At 44.5% G+C, this 21,809-nt stretch overlaps 1 protein-coding gene across 4 annotated transcripts in view; it reads left to right on the top strand.

Moving 5' to 3' along the window:
• The window catches only part of VCL (vinculin), a 207,452-nt gene that overhangs the window by 709 nt on the left and 184,934 nt on the right, over positions 1-21,809 (top strand). The window lies entirely within an intron of this gene.

Raw genomic sequence — 21,809 nt, 5'->3', positions numbered from 1 at the left:
CATGTACGCGCATGGGGAGGCATCCGTCCCTTGTCGCCATACCTTTGTCTACTCCAGATATGGCTTAATAAAGGTCTATGCTGGAAAGAACCTGGATATCGTTTGCCTCATGCTGAGAATAACGTGATTAACCCTATGTTATCCAAAAATGTGATGTAATTTTCATCTTCAAGAAGTATGCTGCAAATTGATGAAATCAGTTACCGGGCTGCAAGTCTTTTTGCGAGCACCTTCACATTACAAGGTGTGTGGCACCATTGCTATTTGGACTAAGTCTGAAGTGTGATCAGTTACTTCAGCATCTTCACTTTATGACATCCAAAAGCTTCATATGACCATGGACAAGCCATTCCCTGATCAGTACTGTGTGCCCCACCCATATGCTGTATGTGATTTCCTGGGCACCTGGACCTCAGCGTTTTGGAGATTCGACAGCCTGATTCAGTGCAAATGCATGTAACCGTTTTTGTCCAGTTGAAACCCGGCATTTATGCTGGAAATCAGCTGGATCACTGCCGGACTCCATTGCAGTCAGTGGGGAACTGGTGGTGAAGTAGAGGATCCGACAGATTTCTCTGTGCCAGAGCAGCCTTCCCGATCTCCAGACGGAGATGTGAACAAGGCCTTACAATGAACAGATCTGTTATATCCCAGCATAAATGAATGAGACTATTGTAGGTCTAGGGCTACTTTCACACTAACGTTTTGGCTTTCCGTTTGTGAGATCCGTTTTGGACCGCTTTTGAGAGCCCTGAACGGATCAGTTTTGCCCTAATGCATTCTGAATGGAAAAGGATCCACTCAGAATGCATCAGTTTGCCTCCGATAGGTCTCCATTCGGCTCTGGAGGCGGACACCAAAACGCTGCCTGCAGCGTTTTACTGTCCGCCTGACGAAGCGGAGCCAAACGTTTTCTCTGGCACAATAGAAAATGGATCCGTCCCCTATTGACTTTCAATGGTGTTCAAGACGGATCCATCATGGCTTTAGAAGACCTAATACAACCGGATCCATTCATGACGGATGCATGCAGTTGTATTATTGTAATGGAAGCATTTTTGCAGATCCATGACGGATCTGCAAAAAAACGCTAATGTGAAAGTAGCCCTATCCTTATGAGTAGAACATCTAAGCTCCAGCTCGCTGCAGTGTTGAGTCACTTGTGAGGAATGTGACCCCCTTCCAATTAAAGATCTTTTCACATGCCCTAATAAAAGGTACCTAGCCTCACTGCCCCTCCCCACGTTTTTCTTAGCCACATACTATAAGCTCACTTTTATGAAGACAGTTTGGCAAGGTTTGTCTCTTTGACAGATTCTCCAAAGCTGTATTTAAAGAGGACCTTTCACCGATTTATTACAATGTGAATTAAGTATACAGACATGTAGAGCGGCGCCCTGGGATCTCACTGCACTTACTATTATCCCTGGGCGCCTCTCCGTTCTCCCGCTATGCCCTCCGGTATATCCGGTCACTAAGTTATAGTAGGCGGAGATTTCAGTCACTAAGTTATGGTAGGCGGAGTCTGCCCTTGTTCTGCTTTAGCGCTGGCCAATCGCAGCGCAGAGCTCACAGCCTGGGAGGTTATTTTCTCCCAGGCTGTGAGCTCTGCGATGCGATTGGGCAGCGCTACAGAAGAACAAGGGCAGACTCCGCCTACTATAACTTAGTGAGCGGAGATACCGGGAGAACGGAGTGGCGCCCAGGTATAACAGTAAGTGCAGTGAGATCTCCTGGGCGCCACTCTCCATGTCTGTATACTTAGTTCACAGTGTAATAATCGGTGAAAGGTCCTCTTTAAGAGTGCACAGAGTTCATAGCTACACCCATGTGCCTAAAACACAATGCTACAACTGATGAGCATGATCTGAATGTAGGAACCCCATTTATCAAAGATATAGCTTTTGTTGCTCATCTGAATCCATAAAAAAAAGCAAAAAAACTGAAATCTGTCCTTCCAGATCCCTCCATGGCTGTTGCTGCATCTCCCAATTATGTAGATCTCAAAATTCGTTGACGAGGTGTGCAGCCAATAGCACGACGCAACGGTGAATTGACCTCTTGTGTCACGTGTGACATCACATGTGACGCAAAGGGAGCATGTACAAAAAGCCCATGAATGGATGTTGTGATCTGCATGCTGGGGAGATGCAGCAGTCAGCCAGTGGAGGGATCTGGAAGGGCATCGGGAACCAGGTAAGTATCCTCTGTATGAGGGGCTGTTCTTTGTGGGTGGGTTTTCCAGGTACGCATAACCCTTTTAATTGCGTTAAACAAAATATGCTTTTTTTTTTTTTTTTTTAACGCACTTTGGGGGACATGTAGCAAATCTGCTGTGCCAGTTTTGCGACGTAATGACGTCTGTCACGAATACAGGGGAGGGACACAGGGCTAGGCAGTGGGGAAAAGATCAAGTCCAAGGAAGCCCCTAAGGCCTCTTTCACACGGACGTCAGTTTTTTTGCCCGGATAAGAGGCGGGTGCGTTGCGGGAAAATGCGTGATTTGCGTGAACATGGTTATAAGGGAAAATAATAGCATTCTGAATACAGAATGCATAGTAAAACAGCGCTAGAGGGATAAAAAAAAAAGCGCTGAACAGGACCTGTGGTGAGCTGCTGCATTAAATAGAGGTTAAGGACCTTTGATGACGTCACTCCGGTCATCACATGGTCTTTTACCATGGTGAATCACCATGGTAAAAGATCATGTGACGTACCATGTGATGACCGGAGTGACGTCATCAAAGGTCCTTAACCTCTATTTAATGCAGCAGCTCACCCCAGGTCCTGTTCAGCAGAGGAGACACAAGGAGATGCCGGCTTCGCGATCAAGTGGACTAAGGTGAGTTAATTTTTTATTTTATTTATTTATTTTTTAACCCCTCTAGCGCTGTTTTACTATGCATTCTGTATTCAGAATGCTATTATTTTCCCTTTATAACCATGTTATAAGGGAAAATAATAATGATCGGGTCTCCATCCCGATCGTCTCCCAGCAACCGTGCGTGAAAATCGTACCGCATCCGTACTTGCTTGCGGATGCTATGCAATTTTTCACGCTTCCCATTCACTTCTATGGGGCCTGCTGTCGCGTGAAAATCGGACAATATAGAACATGCTGAGATTTTCACTCAACGCACAAGTGATGTGTGAAAATCACTGCTCATGTGCACAGCCCCATAGAAATGAATGGGTCAGGATTCAGTGCGGGTGCAATACGTTCCCTGCACGCATCGCACCCGCACGGAAAACTCGCCCGTGTGAAAGAGGCCTAAACCTGGCCCTGACTTCCTGTCAGTATGTATAGACACTGAAGGTGGGAAAATACATACGCCAGAACCTAGACTCTAGGAGCCCTGAAATGCCCTAGGTAGGGCCAGGGAATGAGACTACTGGTTCCTTCCCAGGTGAACAAACCAGTGTCTCCCTGAGGCCTAGTAACAACAAGCACAGGGGAACAACCAAATACAAAGAGCAATACAACTTATCTTATAGAGAATGGATGAGCAGGAACACAGGTAGGGTCCACACACCAACTTTTCCAAATCCAAGTAGAGAATATCAACCGCATGGTATGAAGTGTGAGACCAAATTAAGTATGGAATGCAGTAATGACCACAGGATGCACCTGGCAAGAGGTGTGGTCATTACCAAACCACAACACTGAGAATCAAGAGATTGTCAGTTAACCTCACGTGCAGTCAACGATTTTTCCGATCTTCTAACCTCTGTCACAGAAGGTACCGTGACAGTTACAAGTGATGCGTGCAGCATTTTATGCATGTTTTTGTGACACCTTGTGACTTTTTTTTTGATGAGCTTCACCTCTTTCTAGTTAAAAGTTCTTCGAGATTACAGATTAGAACACATATGGGGTCATTTATCAAACTGCTGTAAAGTAGAACTGGCTTAGTTGCCCATAGCAACCAATCAGATTCCACCTTTCCCTTTCCAAAGGAGCTGTCAATAATGAAAGGTTGAATCTGATTGGCTGCTATGGGCAACTAATCCAGTTCTGCTTTACACTAGTTTGATAAATGACTCCAATATTGTTTCCTTTATGATGTGCGACTTTTTAAAAAGTCACAAAATTCTGCCCTTTATATGTGTGCAAATGTAGCAGTTGAATTTGACAGTTAACAGTTTCTTTCCTGTAGCCCAAATGACTATCATACTATCATACATAAATGTTCATACTACAGCTATGGCTTGTAAACATCCCATGGGGTAAATATTATGTGTCTCTGTCAATCATGGTGTCAGTTAAATGTGGACTCTTTGGGTGTTGTCATTCATTTGTGTCCATGTCGCATTGCCCTGACTACATTTCAAGACTGCCAGATGAAGGTATACTATATTTGAACCAGTGTAGGTAGATCAGGCCCTAAAATATTCTGTCCTGCTGTCAGCTAAATATTTTTTTAAAAATTCACAGAATAAGGTTACTGTAAAACTTGGCCTACATGCAGACGAACGTTTGTGTTTTTGCGGTCTGCAAAAAAAAGATGACGTCCGTATGGCTTTTTTTTTTTTTTTTTGAGGATCCATTGTAACAATGCCTATCCTTGTCCGCAAAACTGACAAGAATAGGACATGTTCTATTTATTTAATTTTTTGCAGGGTTACGGAATGGAGCAACAGATGCGGAGAGCACACGGAGTGCTGTCCTCATCTTTTGCGGCCCTATTGAAGTGAATGGGTTCGCGCCCGATCCGGGAAAAAATGTGGCTCGGATGCAGAACCAAACCACGTTCGTGTGCACGTAGACTTAAGGTGAGATGAGACTAAGCTCGACTACCATTTGGCTGGGAAACAATGTAGCGGGCTGATGCTGTCATTGTAGTGCGATGAATCCTCCGCCAGCGTGAAAACACTGGTCTTTGCAAATGTGCCCCACTGACTATTTGAAGTTTTCTGTGCTAACCTGATTCCAGCTACTTGTCACTTTTTGCTGCTGTATATCGATTATGAACTAAATGTTTCCATTAGGCTGAATGCACTCATACTAGTGTATTACTGTAGTGTGGCATGAAGCGTTTGGCGTCATGGCAACCAATAACACTGTGCGCTCCTGCTGTCAGCAGGATACCACGGACCGCTCACGGCCGTGTGCATTTGGTCTGAATGGAATGTTTTGAGATTGTAGGAACTTTGTTGCAAAGTGTTCTATGTGTCTACATGCCACACTGTTGTGAGTTCTCATGATATTAGCCTTTCTTCACTAGTGTTTCTTTTTTCTTTAAATCAAGCATGTACCTTCTTTAAGCTTTTTGACACTATAAATGCAGAAAAATGGTTTAGTCATTGTAATGTTAGGCTACTTTCACACTTGTGTTTTGGGTGGATCCGTTCTGGATCTGCAAAAAACGGATCAGTTACAATAATACAACCGCGTGCATCCGTCATGAACGGATTCATTTGTATTATCTGTAACATAGCCAAGACGGATCAGTCATGAACTCCATTGAAAGTCAATGGGAGACGGATCCGTTTTCTATTGCGCCAGATTGTGTCAGAGAAAACGGATCCGTCCCCATTGACTTGCATTGTGTGCCAGGACGGATCCGTTTGGCTCAGTTTAGTCAAGCGGACAGCAAAACCAGTGCTCCAGACAAAAAAAAAAAAAAATAGTAGCCATTGGCTCCTGAACTGAAGAGCCAAATTGCATTTTTAGTCGCCAAATCGAAACCAAATCAAAATTTTGGTATCGTAACAACGCTACGCCGATCAGATCGAACAGTCCTATCCTATTTTTTTAGGGTGACAAGGTGACTAAAAAATGGCGAATCGCATGGTTTTTATTTATTTATCTCTGTTACGGCGCTCATTGCATAGGAGATATTTTTAAATTATTTAATATTCTGGACTCTTCAGACGCAGCGCTATTTAATATGTTTATTTATTGTTTATATATTTTATATGTAAAACTGGGAAAGGAGGGATTTAAACTTAATATTTTAGGGTACTTTCACACTAGCGTTTTTCATTTCCGGCATAGAGTTCCATCACAGGGGCTCAATACCGGAAAAGAACTGAGCAGGCATATCCCCATGCATTCTGAATGGAGAGCAATCCGTTCAGGATGTCTTCAGTTCAGTCATCTTGACTGATCAGGCAAAAGAGAAAACCGTAGTGGATCCAGCATTTTTCCCCATAGGAATGTATTAGTGCCAGATCTGGCATTCAAAATGCCGGATCCATCCTTCCAGTCTACGCACTGGTGGATCCGGCCGGCAGTTCCGTCTTGTCGCCATTTGTAAATTAATTTTGGTCGCCATCTGGAGCCCTGAAAACACTGCAGGCAGTGTTTCTGTGTCCGCATCCAGAGCGGAATGAGACTGATCGGAGGCAAACTGATGCATTCTGAGCGGATCCTTTTCCATTCCATAACGGATCTCACAAACAGAAAGCCAAAACACGAGTGTGAAAGTAGCCTTGCCCAACAAAAATTATCAAGAGCGTTTCTGATGGTTATATTGACGTGGTCAGATATTGCTTACACAATGATAAGTCAAGACTAAGCAGCTCAGCTGTTGCCCCTTGGGCCCCCCAGGGATCTGTTACTAGCTACATTCCATGTGTCAGGCAGCTGGGAGAGGAGGTGGCTGTCCTCCCCCTCTATTAGAAAAAGAGGAAATGTTGGCTTATTAAAATTCCATAACAATCTGTCTGAGTATGCTTTGTCATTGAAGGAGCAGAACCACATGACTTTGCCATAGCAGTTAAAGGGGTTCTCCAGACTTTTTTTTAATTTTTTTTTTATGAAAGCCCACATGTGAATGAAAGTTTTATTTCTTAAGTACTTAACCTTGCGTCATCACGCCTATGCCACTGTCTCTGCTTCATTCCCACTGACTGTGAGCTGTTCTGCTTCAGTCCCAACCAGATGTGTTCTGGAGTCTTCCTGTTCATCTGCATTTGCAATATATGCAGCTGAACAGGAAGACTCTGGAACATATCCAGTCAGCACTTGAGTGGAGGAAACAGCTGTATTAGTGGCTTGATGGATAGGTAAATACAAAAACAATGGAAAACACTGCAGAGTACAGTTTATCACCTGTAAGAAAAACACAAAGGTGTTGTGTTCCTCACAACTGAATTTTCAGTTCTAATCTACAGTGCATTTGGAAAGTCTTTAGACTGCTTTTTTTTTTCATATTTTATGTTGCAGCTTTGTGATTACAAATAAATAATATACATACAAATAGGAGCTCACTCACACCAAATATGGGCTCCTACATATACTAAGTGCACTGTCCTGTCCCATAGGAGAGATAAGTGTCCTTATGATAATGGCCAGTAACAATTTAGAATGCCATTGCAATATGTGGATTTACCCACTCTCCTGAGACAACCAGACAATAGAGTGAGTGTTGGGCCTTTGAAGTCAGTTCAAGTGGTTTGCTATGACATGTATCATGTGATGTTGTTCTGTCCCTGAAACCTGGGGAGTTGTAAAGGGCGATGATGAGAAAGTAAAGCTATTAAATTTATATATTTTTTTTTTTCTCTACTAGGAAAGTAAACTGTCCCATGAAATGCAGAGTGTAAGGCTAGGTCTACACGACGACATTCGTCGCGCAACATTTTGTTGCACCAATGTCGCGCAACAATTTTTATAATGGCAGTCTATGGTGTCGCACTGCAACATGCGACATACTGCGACGCAACAGTCACAGAAAAATCTCATTAGAGATGGATTTTTCTGCAACTGTCGCAGTCACAGCATGTCGCATGTTGCAGTGCGACACCATAGACTGCCATTATAAAAATTGTTGCGCGGCATTGGTGCAACAAAATGTTGCACGACAAATGTTGCAGTGTAGTTGTGCCCTAAATGTCGTCATCTAGACCTAGCCTAAAAGTGAATTCTCCGTTAAAAGTGGTTTGTCTCACCCTGGAAGAAGTGCAGCATTGTCTTAAAAAAAATTAAAATGGACAAATCACTGGAACCAGATGGTTTACACTCCCATATTCTAAGCTAATTAAGTAATGTCATAGATCGACCCTTATTTCTGATATTTAAAGTGTAACTGTCATTCATATTTTTTATTTTTTGTAATGTGTAGGGGCAGTGATGCTGATCATTTTTGTAATATACTTTAATTACTGAAATCGTACATTTCTATTTGAAAAAAAAAAAGTGGACACTTACTCAACATTGACTGTGTTATATAAACAGAAGACAGAGAAGCCTTTCTAAGGCTCAAAATGAGCCACTTTGGAGCTATTTTTTTTAATAGAAATGTACGATTTCAGTAATTAAAGTATATTACAAAAAAGGTCAGTATCACTGCCCCTACACGTTACAAAAATAAATAATAGAATGACAGTTGCACTTTAAGAACTCTAGATTGTCAGAGTGTTGCACAGGATTGGCAAATAAAGTGCCATTATTCAAAAAAGGGTCAAAAACAGAGCCCAGAGACTATAGGCTGGTAAGTCTACCATCTGTCATTGGTAAATTGTTTAAGGTTTCTCTAATAGATGCCATTCTGGAGGATCTCAATGAAAATAAGCGAATGACGTAGTATCAGCATGCCCTTATGAGAGATCATAAACATACAGTAAATGGAACAATGCATCAGCTAAATCTCATAAACCCCACATAAAGTGCATAGTACAATCTTCATTTGTCTAGTGCCTGAATGGCCTCCGCATATTATGTCTGTAGAAATTTGGCCTACTATGCAACATCAGAAGTAAAAAAATAAAAAGTAAATGTCAGAATGGTACAAATAATGCAACAATTGCATAATACAATATAATCAATATTTATACATACAAATGCTGTACTGACCTAAAAGGAGATGCCTGCACCTCGACGTACAGCTTTTTGTATATCACAAATAGCCAGTCATATTCAAGATTCACATGTGTTTGTAAGTTAGGTTACATTAGATATCCCCATAATATCCAGCTCTCAAGATGGCGCCTCATTTTTCCCACATGCGTCCCTCACATGAAGTCCAGAGGCCCGCGTGGTGTCAGACATTTTTTTTTTGTACTGCCATTTTTTGCTAAGTTTCTTTTAGGAAAAATAGCCAGTTACCTATGTGTCATGTTACTCATTGTTTTCCTGTGGACTGCAATGGTTACGTGTAGCTTTAGGGTACTTTCACACTAGCGTTATTCTTTTCTGGCATTGAGTTCCGTCCTAGGGGCTCAATACCAGAAAAGAACTGATTCGTTTTTATCCCCATGCATTCTGAATGGAGAGGAAATCCGTTCAGGATGTCTTCAGTTAAGTCTATTTGACTTTTCAGGATGGAGATAATACCGCAGCATGCGGAACACTTGCCGGAATGCCGGATTAGGCATTTTTTTTCCCCCCATTGACATGGATTAATGCAGGATCCGGCGTTGCAGTCTACACATGCTCATACCGCAAAAAATGTGAAAAAAATGCTGGATCCGTTTTTCCAGATGACACCGGATAGACGGATCCAGCATTTCACTGCATTTGTCATACGGATCAGGATCCTGATCCATATGACAAATACCATCAGTTTGCATGTGTTTTGATGCATCCGGCAGGTAGTTCCAGCGACTGAAATCCTCTGCCGCAAGTGTGACAGTACCCTTAGCATAAAGGTTGCAGTGTTTTGATAAATATTTTAACTATGTAATACTTTTACATTTCGAATTAGTAAATATTTATAATAGTTTTGGTTTGGTTTTGGTTTTAGTTCTTTTCCAATGTACTTCTAATCTAGGAGTAGGGTGCAACTATAAAAACTGAAATAGGTGGCCTTCCATTCTGGCTCATATCGCCTTCTAAAAGTGGCCACACAGAGCAGCTCTAGACTATCCGGAGACAGGGCAGCTGCAGGATAGGTGTCATGTTGCTTTACTGTTAACTCATTCGCCACTCATTTGGCCAGTATCTTTGAGATGCTATATGGAGGAGTCAGATGTTCTTGGGAAATTCTGTTTGGTTTTTATCAAACCCATATAGTGTGCCCCTTAAATCACTATTGTCACTATACAGATGTCTATAATGTTACTGTGAGTGCTTACACTCTTCTGAACCATACTTCTGCAGTCCTTCTGAAATGATCGTCAGGCAGCAGTTTAGGAGGAGATCCTAGATAGTCAGCATCTCCAGTAGGTGTATGGTAACACTGATTGTTGGAGAGCCTTAGGCCTCTTTCACATGGGTGCAATGCGTTAGGTGAACGCAAACGCATTGCACCCGCACTGAATCCGGACCCATTCATTTCTATGGGGCTGTGCACATGAGCGGTGATTTAGTAGCCTTAGACTTGAGCCTACTACTAAGGACATTATCTAAGTGGCCCTCCAGGTCTTCATCCTTTACCCTCTGTACAAGGATCTTTCAAGTAACTGCTGACACAAGTAGGTTAACAAACTCCGGTGGGGAACACCAAGGGATCAGCCAAAACTATACTTGGGGACAGTACAAGGTCAGGGCAGGCAGAGTATATACATTCTGATAAATAGGCCGAGGTCACGGTGGCATTTATGAATAGAGATCAGGCAAGGGTCAGGTCTGGCCAGGCAGCAAAGGGTCAAGTCCAGAAGTCATGTAGTTCTTTAGACAAAAGAACTCTTCCTGCTGAACCAGCTACTTTGGCGGATGATGTCGTGGATGCTTGGCGGCCAGCCGAGCAAAGGGAGGGCCAGGACTCCGATAGCGAGGATTCCATAACTGTTCCTTTGGTTTCTAAAAGAGGGGTGGCAGAGGCAAGCTATAAAGAGGCGCTTCCCTGCGATATTTCTCCTCTAGGTTTTCATTTGTCCGTATCGGTAAAGGAAAAGATATGGAGAAATTAAGTACGCTATATTTGATTCTGCAGTGGATCTAGTGTGTAGCTTCGGCAAAGGGGCCTTAAAGGGGTTCTGCACCTTCATTTAACTGATGATCTATCCTCTGGATAGATCATCAGCTTCTGATCGGCGGGGTCCGACACCCGGGACCCCTGCCGATCAGCTGTATGAGAAGGCAGCGTTTCTGTTCACTTGAATGGAGCTTAGCCGCGCCCACTCTAGTTGATACAAGTCGTGACGTCAGTGGGCGGGCGGCCCGGCGGTAAACAGTGAGAAGGCCGCGGGGCTGCTGGAGTGACGCTGCCTTCTCATACAGCTGATCGGCGGGGGTCCCGGGTGTCGGACCCCCGCCGATCAGAAGCTGATCTATCCAGAGGATAGATCATCAGTTAAATGAAGGTGCAGAACCCCTTTAACTGGCTCACGACCGCCGTACGCAGGATTGCGTCTTCGCGGCGGTGCGTCCTCTCGCGAGACGCGAGATTTCGGGGAAAGCCGGCCCGCGCATGCGCATCGCGGGCCGGCAAAATTCAAAGGACAAGTTCGTCATCAACCTGCCAGCCAATGATCGCGGCTGGCAGGTTGATGATTTTCAAAAAAAAGGAATCAGGCAGCCAGATACCACATCATATTAGTAAATATGATGTGGTTATATGGCTGCTGTGCTCCTCTGCTCCTTCTTTTGGTCGGTTGGTTCCAGCAGAGGAACACACATCACTGTGAGTACCCACCAACACCACATACTAGCCCCAGATCACCTCCCAGCACCCAATTAACCCTTTGATCACCCCTTCTTGCCCCTGTCAATCACTAGTGAAAAGGAAAAAAGTGATCAGTGCGAACTGTCACATTTTTTTTTTTTTCACTGGTATTGACCGTTAGGTTTTAGGTATAGTTTAGGTCCCTTGGTTAGGTAGTTTAGCGATCAGTTTAGCGCCCAGCCCACCGCACCGCAGTCCCTTATTCGCTGATTAGCGTATCGCTAATCAGCATTTGTACTTTTATAGTATCTGGAAGTGATCAAAACTGATCACTGGTCAGATCTATAATAGTATTAGTGTCACTTTAGTTCGCCCTCCACCCAAAACGCAGTGTTTGCCCGATCAGGCCTGATCGTTCGCCCACACGTGCGTTCACCCACGCCCGCCCCACCGCAGTGACAAAAAAAAATATTTTTTTTTGATCACTGCACGTTCACTTTACACGCACTGCGGCGATAAAAAAAAATCTGTTTTGATATTTTTTTGCAGCGGCCTCCGGTACTTTGCTAGCCTCCCCTTTGTAGGACAGGCTTGCTTTTTTTTTCTTGGGTAGTCTCAGGGAATACCCCTAAATTTAGTTGCCCAAATGTCAAACAGGGGGTATTCTTCTGAAGAAGCCTACAGGTTTCTGACCCAGTCGGATGAGGAATGGGAACCCTCATCTGACGAATCTAGCGGGTCAGAATACGAACCTGTAGAAAGCAGTGGCTCTCTGACCCAAAGTTCAGACGAGGAGGCTGAGGTCCCTGGTAGCACCAGACGTACCCGGCCCCGTGTCGCTAGACCGCAGGTTGTGCAGGATCCGCTTCAAGAGCAGCAGAGTGGGGCTGGTGCTGTCGGATTACGTGGTGAGGCATACACCAGCAGCGCAGCCCTTCCTGGACCTAGTACCAGCACTGCCATACAACCTGGTGAAGTGGCGAGCACCAGAAGGGCAGTTGAAGCTGGTACGGTGGCACGAGCAGTAGTGACCCCGTCGCAGCCACCTGCAAAGACGTGCCCGTAGAGCCCCTAGAATCCCTGAGGTGCTGGCAAACCCTGATTGGCAGTCCCCAACTTCAGCCGCACCTGTAGTTTTCCCTTTCACTGCCCAGTCTGGAGTTCGGGTTGAGACAGCTCAGATCGGTTCGGCCCTGGGATTTATTTAGCTCTTGGACTTAGTCGTGGCCGAAACAAATCGGTATGCCACACAATTTATATCCGCCAACCCGGGAAGCTCTTATGCCCAGTCTTTCCGGTGGAAACCAGTCCAAGTTTCCGAAATTAAAACTTTTCTGGGCCTCCTCCTCAACATGGGTCTAACTAAAAAGCATGAATTGCGGTCATATTGGTCCACGAACCCAATTCATCACATGCCCATGTTCTCTGCTGCTATGTCCAGGACACGATTTGAGACCATCCTGCGTTTCCTGCACTTTAGTGATAACAGCACCTCCCGTCCCAGAGGCCACCCTGCTTTTGACCGGCTCCAAAAAATTCGGCCCCTCATAGACCATTTCAACCTGAAATTTGCAGATTTGTATACCCCTGAGCAAAACATCTGCGTAGACGAGTCCCTGATACATTTTACCGGGCGCCTTGACTTCAAACAATACATCCCAAGCAAACGCGCCCGGTATGGGGTCAAATTGTATAAGCTCTGTGAAAGGGCCACAGGCTATACCCACAAATTTCGGATCTATGAGGGAAAAGATCAGACCCTGGAGCCGGTCGGTTGCCCTGACTACCTGGGGAGCAGTGGGAAGACAGTCTGGGACTTGGTGTCACCCTTATTCGGAAAGGGGTACCATCTTTATGTGGACAATTTTTACACAAGTGTGTCCCTCTTTAGGCATTTGTTTCTAGAACGGATTGGCGCCTGTGGCACCATGCGAGCTTCCCCCAACGGCTCGTTACCACCCGTCTTGCAAGGGGGCAGAGGGCTGCACTGTGTAACGAAGAACTGCTCGCGGTGAAATGGAGAGACAAGCGTGACGTTTACATGCTCTCCTCCATTCACGCAGACACGACAATCCTAAATTGAGCGAGCAACCCGTGTCATTGAAAAGCCCCTCTCAGTCCACGACTATAATTTGCTCATGGGAGGGGTGGACTTCAATGACCAGATGTTGGCTCCGTATTTAGTGTCCCGCAGAACCAGACGCTGGTATAAGAAGGTGTCTGTATATTTAATTCAATTGGCTCTGTATAATAGTTTTGTTCTCTACAGTAAGGCTGGGAGAACTGGATCCTTCCTCAAATTTCAGGAAGAGATCATCGAGAACCTCCTGTACCCAGGAGGTTCCGTGGCCCCATCCACCAGTATAGTTAGCCGTCTACACGAGCGACATTTCCCCAGTGTCGTTACTGGTACCTCAAACCGACCGCCACCCCAAAATTTTTTATGTCTGTAGCAGGAGTGGAATAAGGCGTGACACCCGCTATTTCTGTCCTGACCACCCTGCCCTATGCTTTGGAGAGTGTTTCTGGAAGTGCCACACACAGGTACACCTAGCATAGGGATCATCTCACCAGGACAGGCACACAGGGCTATTAGGGCCCATTCACATACAGCTGCTGCAAACCTCTCCTTTCACCTGGGACAAAGTGCATAACGCACTTCGCCACATCTTTGGGCAATTTGCGCTTTGCACATTGACCCATGGGGGAAGGAGAGGTTTGTTCTATAAAGGTAAAAAAACAACAAAACAAAAAACCACCAGTAAGCAAAAAGGTTAATGTATAGTTCAAAAAGTTAAAGTTTATATGTTCTGTTCCAAAGTTAATTTAAATAATTGCGTTGCGGCCTGTTGTTTGTGTTTTTTTTTTTTTTGTTTTTCTTTTGTTTTTTTTTTACCTTCCAGGTGGACCAACCGATCGCCTAGCTGCAGCACTGATTTGCATTCTGACAGAAGCATTGCGCTGCTGTCAGATTACACGCAAGTCGGTGTATGCGGCGCTGCAAGACGAGATTTCTACTCTGCAGTAACAGATACGTTTGCGAGCTGAGGAGGAGGCGGCGTTCCTATGCTTTGGCAAACACTTTATGTAAAAAAATAAATAAATCCCGGCAATGATTTATTCATCCACATCGATTGATGTGAATGGAGAAATCTGGTTTGCCAGGGCATACGAGCTAAGTGGGTATGGATGTTGGGCGGAGCTCCTATGTCATGGCAGACGCCTTTCCCCTCCTTTTTTTTTTTTTTTTTTTTGGGCAGAGATTTTTTTCATCCACATTGATCGATGCGAATGAAGAAATCTGTGCCGTTCATTTTTTCTTTCAGCCCAGAGGCTGAACGGAAAAAAAAAATATCTCATTACCTGTATGCTCAATATAAGGAGAATAGCAGAAACTCCTAATGCTGGCCATACATGTAATGATTGCGGAGACCCTCAAATGCCAGGGCAGTACAAACACCACACAACTGACCCCATTTTGGAAAGAAGACACCCCAAGGTATTCGCTGAGTGGCATATTGAGTCCATGAAAGATTTAAATTTTTGTCCTAAGTTAGCAGAAAGTGAGACTTTGTGAGAAAAAACAAAAAAAAAAATCAATTTCCGCTAACTTATGCCAAAAAAATACATTTCTATGAACTCGCCATGCCCCTCATTGAATACCTTGGGGTGTCTTCTTTCCAAAGTGGGGTCACATGTGGGGTATTTATACTGCCCTGGCTTTTTAGGGGCCCTAAAGCGTGAGAAGAAGTCTGGGATCCAAATGTCTAAAAATGCCCTCCTAAAAGGAATTTGGGAACTTTTGCAGCCTAGATGCGCAAAAGTGTGACACATCTGGTATCGCCGTACTCAGGAGAAGTTGGGGAATGTGTTTTGGGGTGTCATTTTACATATACCCATGCTGGGTGAGAAAAATATCTTGGTCAAATGCCAACTTTGTATAAAAAAATGGGAAAAGTTGTCTTTTGCCAAGATATTTCTCTCACCCAGCATGGTTATATGTAAAATGACACCCCAAAACACATTGCCCAACTTCTCCTGAGTACGGTAATACCAGATGTGTGACAGTTTTTTGAAGCCTAGATGGGCAAAGGGACCCACATTCCAAAGTGCACCTTTCGGATTTCACCAGTCATTTTTTTACAGATTTTGATTGCAAACTACTTCTCACACATATGGGCCCCTAAATTGCCAGGGCAGTATAACTACGCCACAAGTGACCCCATTTTGGAAAGAAGACACCCCAAGGTATTCCGTGAGGGGCATGGCGAGTTCCTAGAATTTTTTATTTTTTGTCGCAAGTTAGTGGAATATGAGACTTTGTAAGGAAAAAATAAAATAAAACAATCATCATTTTCCGCTAACTTGTGACAAAAAATAAAAAGTTCTATGAACTCACTGTGCCTTAGGGTGTCTACTTTCCGAAATGGGGTCATTTGAGGGGTTTTTCTACTGTTTGTGCATTGTAGAACCTCAGGAATCATGACAGGTGCTCAGAAAGTCAGAGCTGTTTCAAAAAGCGGAAATTCACCTTTTTCTACCATAGTTTGTAAACGCTATTTTTACCTAAACCATTTTTTTTTTTTTATCAAAGACATGTAGAACAATAAATTTGGCGAAATATTTATGTGACGAAACCAACCTCGCCACAGTGTTTTGGAGGGGGCTGGTTGCTAGCCTCTTGCCTCAGGATTATGGCCCATACTAACTTTAAAGAACACAGGCCGGCCGCACAGCTTAAATCTGTCTTTGGAATTGTATTTTATTATGTGAGGGTACCCAGATGGCTAGTTTAATTGTATTCGTGTGGTCTGAGTGCCATTCACCTAATGATATGCACTCAGACTTGAGCTATCTGGGAATATGTTAAATGTCTGTGGTTGCTGGGAGGGTGTGACATTGTGTGTTTAACTGGTGATTTCTGTCCTGTTGTCCCCGCATGTGTATTGGCGATCTCCCCTTTGTCCTGAGAGATAATTGGATTATCCCTCGGTTGTCTCTGGGGCAGAGAGGAGGAAACCATGATGCATTGTGGGGATGTGCTGTATCTGTTCGGTGTGTCGCAGTCTCCATTCTGGTCCCCTGGGGGCGTGTCCACCAGATATGGACCTGCATAAATACGGGCGAGTAGCCCTCAATAAAGTGTTCCTGTTTTATCCTTCATCATGCTGAGACTGGTGTTTGGATAACTGATCAAAACTGGGGGATTGCTATACGCTGAAGATTTGCTATACTCCCCTGGCATAACTACTAGCTCTTGTAAGAGCTGTTCCTGCTCTCTGGCTGTAGGAGAGGTTCACCCACTGGAGCCTGGAGCCTTGTCGTACGTCCAGCGTGGGTGGAGGACGGTGAGGCCCCAACCAAGCTGCGGCGGTTCGTGGGGTCTGCAGGGCGTACGGTGTCAAGTGGAGTGCTTGGAGTCCTCGGAAAGCACTAGGAGCATCTATCGACGGAGGTACCCTGTCGGGGTGCTAGGAGATCCGTTACAATTTATATATGGATGTATTTATATTTTTTTGCAAAATTTTACAGCTGAAAGTGAAAAATGACATTTTTTTTTCAAAAAAATCGTTACATTTTTATTAATAACAAAAAAAGTAAAAATGTCAGCAGCAATAAAGAACCACCAAATGAAAGCTCTATTAGTGAGAAGAAAAGGAGGTAAAATTCATTTGGGTGGTAAGTTGCATGACCGAGCGATAAACGGTGAAAGTAGTGTAGTGCAGAAGTGTAAAAAGTGGCCTGGTCATGAAGGGGGTTTTAGCTAGCGGGGTTGAAGTGGTTAATGGCTAAAGCTGACTTTCAGTCAGCTATCCGCCTGTTGCCTGTACATCCTTCTGCTTTTAGTTCACTTGGTTTTTATTTTCAGGGTTCTTTATCAATGGGGTATTCTTTCTTGTTTTTATTTTTAAGTTTTTTCTTCTTTTCTTGAGTGGACCGTTGCGACGTTTGTTTATCGGTCCAGGTGATTCGTCAGTTTGTTCAGATCTCTTAAGTTAATTTTGGGGGTATTTGTTCAGAGTTTGGTGTTCCTTTAGCAGCTGATGAGACTGTGTTTATCTGGGTAATTGTTTAGCATATTTGTGCATTCTCATTGACTCTGTGAAGGGCGAGTTTAGTCTTCCGTTGCTAAAATACTGTTCTACTATATCCGATTTGTTGGGTAGAAGAAAAGCGACAGTAAAAGAAATTCAGTCTGTATTGGGTCTTTTGGTATTTGCTTCTAGGGTTATGCCAATGGGTCGTGTTTTTTGTTGGCAATTGGCTGCAAAAATTTCTGGAGTTCTTAATCAGGTTTTTCATGTGCTACTGTGCAAGAAAATTAAGGAGGATTTGTCTATATGGTTAGAATTTTTCAGCGACATGTGTGTTTTTTTTTTTTTTTTTTTTTTGTGTATTTTATTTTTTATTTAGAAAGACAGGGTAAATTGACAATAATATCAAACGTATACATTTGATAAGATGGGTACAGATCTTCGATTACATTGTCTAGTTTATAGCATCCCTCAAAAAGAACACAAGCCCCCCCCCCCATAACATCTCTTCTCAGTGTCGTTTTAATCCTTCATCACTCTGCCAGGGTCCTCCGAGTAGTTTGCCTCATCTTCAATACTGAGCTGTTTCTCCTGCAGTTTACCCAGCTTCCCTCCCACTTGCACCTCCAAATACCAAGCAGTCTGAGTGAAGTGGGAAATCAGTTCCCTAATTTCCTCATCTGTCAACGTGGATTCTATGAATTGTCTCCACTTCTTAAGGAATTTACTCACTACTTTTTCTTTGTCTCTCCATTTCCAGCCTCTCCATATGGAGCACCTGCTTCATTGTCCCTAATACATCCTCCCACGATGGGGGTTTGTCCTGTATCCAATGTCTCAATATCAACTTTTTCACTGACATGACCGGCTACCCCCGATCCTTCTATTTCGGATTGTACCTCTTGGTATATATTGGAAGATGCATTGCTCTGATTTGAGCAGCACTTCTACTCCCCAAATTTTTTCCATGAATTCCACTGCTTGCGACCAGATAGTTTATGGGACTGCCCGTATCTGAAACCTATGTAGGAGTCTGGCTTTTGGGAGAGAGCACTTTGGACACTGTCTTAGGTAATGGGATGGGGCATCTTTGTAGGAGAGATTAAATGCTTAAGTTGCCTTATGCAGAATCCGAAACTGGGATTCCCGCCATTGCTCGTTTTGTATGACTTTTCTCACAAACTCATCCCTCATTTGCTTAGTTAAGTTGGGGATACCCAGCTCCTCTTCCGACGTAGTTGCTCTAGTCCCCAATTTTATAGTCTGGGTACTATGAAGTCTACGATGTAAGTCTGATAAAGGTGTCATAGAGTTTTTGGTACCCAACAATGACTCAAACCAAAGTAGTCTCTCTGCCAAGTGTTTCAGACTGTGTGATCTGGGAAGGAAATGAGACGAGTGCAGCTGGTATTTAGCTTGACCGCCGACCAATCTTTCATAAATCCCACCTGGTGATTCCTGATTAGCTCTGGCAACACCTCTGCTAACCGATTGGCCAGGATTTTAGATAATATTTTGATATCTTGATTTATGAGGGAAATTGGCCTGTAAGACCCCGGGTCTGTCTGATCCCTTCCCGGTTTTGGGAGTATCTTGATATAGGCCATGCTCCCAGAGGAGGGTAGCCCACCACCAGCCAGGATTGAGTTAAATAAAGAGGAGAGTACCTGCAAGACCTCCCCTAGCAAAATTTTGTAATGCTCGGCCGCGAAGCCATCCGGCCCTGGTGCATTCCCATTGTGGAGGGTCTTTATTGTCTTTGTCACACTTACTTCCTTCTGAGATCTCCCTATTTATGAAACCCAGGGATTCCGCGGATAGGGTAGGCAAAGTGATTTTGTCTAGGAGTTCTTTGGCTCTCTGTTTATCGTATGGCTCTTTAGCATACAAAGATCTGTAGTAGTTCCCCCATAAGTTCCACAATCTCTTTAGGCTGGGTTTTCAAGTTACCCCGGCTATCTTTTAATGGATGTTATGAGCTGATATGAGCAGATTTAATGTGTGGGCTTGCCAAATGCGAAAGTAGTTTACCAGCTTTATTTCCGAATCGGAATAGGCTCGCTTTTTTAGGCTCGCCGTACTATTTGGCCTTTGTTTTCCATGCAGTAGTCAAAATTATGTTTGGCTGTAACCCATTTTACCTTATGTGTTTTGGAGGGGTCTTGTAGGAAGGTGGTATGTCTCTGAGTCTGCACAGCCTCGTCATATTTTTTTTTTGCGCCTCTTTTTAGCCCCGTCGTGTATGCTATTATTGTGGGACTCTTCTTGGGAGTTTTCCCACCACCACCCTCATAGTCGGAGTATAAAGTCTTCATCCGAGGTCAGGTGGTGAGGCAACCTCAAGATATAGTCAGAATTCTTCAGAGTATCCTCCCTGACATCCAGGACCACTGGGGCGTGGTCCGAGATCACCAGATCAGAAATCTCCACCAACAGGGTCCTTTGAAGAGAAATAGGGTTCAACAAGAAGTAATCTAACCTGGACCAGGACGATTGGGTGTAGGAAAAATTTTAGTACTCCCTCCCATCCGGCCGTAAAGGTCTCCACCCATCAATCAGTCCTGTGGAGTGGAGGAACGGTGCCAAGGTATGGGCGCCCCTTTGGTTAGTGTATAATTTATGGAGTGAGTGTTTCCTATCCTCTCTGTCATCGTCCACTCTATTAAAGTCCCCTGCCACTAATGGTCCTCCAGGACCTTCTTGTAAAATGCTACTTTCCAGGTTACGATAAAAGTTTTGCTGCAATGTATTTGGTGAGTATACGTTATATATTGTGATGGGCCCCATTGGTGAATCTAGCCGTAGTCGCACCCACCTACCCCCATCATCCTTCTCCACCGACTGGACCGCCCATTGCAGATTCCTATGCAACAAGAGGAGTACTCCTATCACCTGACCTACCCACATTTTGCGCATCCGCCAGAAGTCTTGTTCCTCTAAGTGTGTCTCCTGCAGAAGAGCCACATCGACCCTTAACCTGCGAAAATGTTTCAGGACATTGGTACGCTTGTAAGGCGAGCGTAAACCTTTGACATTCCACATAGCTACTCGTAGTCTAAATTTATCAGTTGTGTCGGCAGGAGACCCCACACAGAAGATGAAAATCCAGCGGCCACCTACCTATTGGACCCTTTTTACACTTACTGAGAAGAGATCAGTACCCACCCGTCCCCCTAAACCAGAACATACTCCAAAGAAAGAACAACAAAACTTTTAATTCTCTGGACCTTTTTTTTTTATTTATTTTTTTCTTCACGCAAAAAAAAAGTATTCCGCGGTGAGGAATTGTTTCTCTCCAGGTCCATAGCTTGGTACGCCTCCTTTGGGGTGAGAGAGGTCTCGATGCTCTCATCCACCCTGAAGATTCTGAGAGGTGCTGGGTACACCAGCATAAATCTGATCTTGTGTTGGACCAAAGCAAACGGTAGAGAAAGCTCTCCTGCGCCGTGTCACTTCAGTTGAGTAATTGCTAAAAAGTAATAGCTCCTTGCCTCTCACTCTTGGCGGCTGTTTCAATTTCCTGTAGCTGCGTAGGATCTTCTTTCGCCGCATAATTCAACTATTTTACAATGACCGTCCTCGGTCTGGTAGGAATTGAAGAGTCAGCGGTCTGTCGCGGGGGCCCTAGCCGGTGTGCCCTTTCTACTGTAAACTTGCCTTGCAGGCCCAGCACTTGGGGCAGTTCACTTGTGCAAATCTTGGCCAGTTGAGATGTCAGGATCGACTCTGGCAGTCCCACTATTCTGAGATTGCTCTTTCTGGAGCGATGTTCCAGGCCATCCACCTTGTCTCTGTGCGTTTAATTGGAGCGTATGGCTTCTCTAGCCTGGTTGTGTGCCTTTTCAAGATCTTCCTCCATCTTGGCCACCCTTTGTTCCAGTTCTGCAATTTGAGAGGAATGGTTGTGCACCTCTGTTTGCAGCTGCTGTAGTGCTGCAGAAACTGCTGCCTCCAATGTTGCTTTAATGTCAGGGGCTAGTAGTTTAGCCACCTCTATGGCTGTATTCTTACAGGAGATGGTTAGACTGTGATCTAGAGGCACTACTTCCTCCTCTGCCTCTGGCTGTGTATCACGTGCTGCTACCTCGCGCTGGGGCGGCTGTGAGGCAGACCTCGTGAGCCTGCTGGATCTATCAGGGGCAGACGCCATCTTAGCTTTCTGCATGCGATCAGCTCGCTGTGGGGAAGCCGGTGTTGGAGGAATGGGGCCGCACCGCTGAATAAATTTCTCCATAGGTAAGCCCGCTTCTTACTGTGTCGGGATGAGGGGGGTCAGACGCCC

This window comes from Bufo gargarizans, chromosome 6 (genome assembly GCF_014858855.1).
Source record: "Bufo gargarizans isolate SCDJY-AF-19 chromosome 6, ASM1485885v1, whole genome shotgun sequence".
NCBI lineage: Eukaryota > Metazoa > Chordata > Amphibia > Anura > Bufonidae > Bufo > Bufo gargarizans.
The sequence above is the reverse complement of the archived record's forward strand: the minus strand, read 5'-3'. Positions and strand labels throughout refer to the sequence as shown.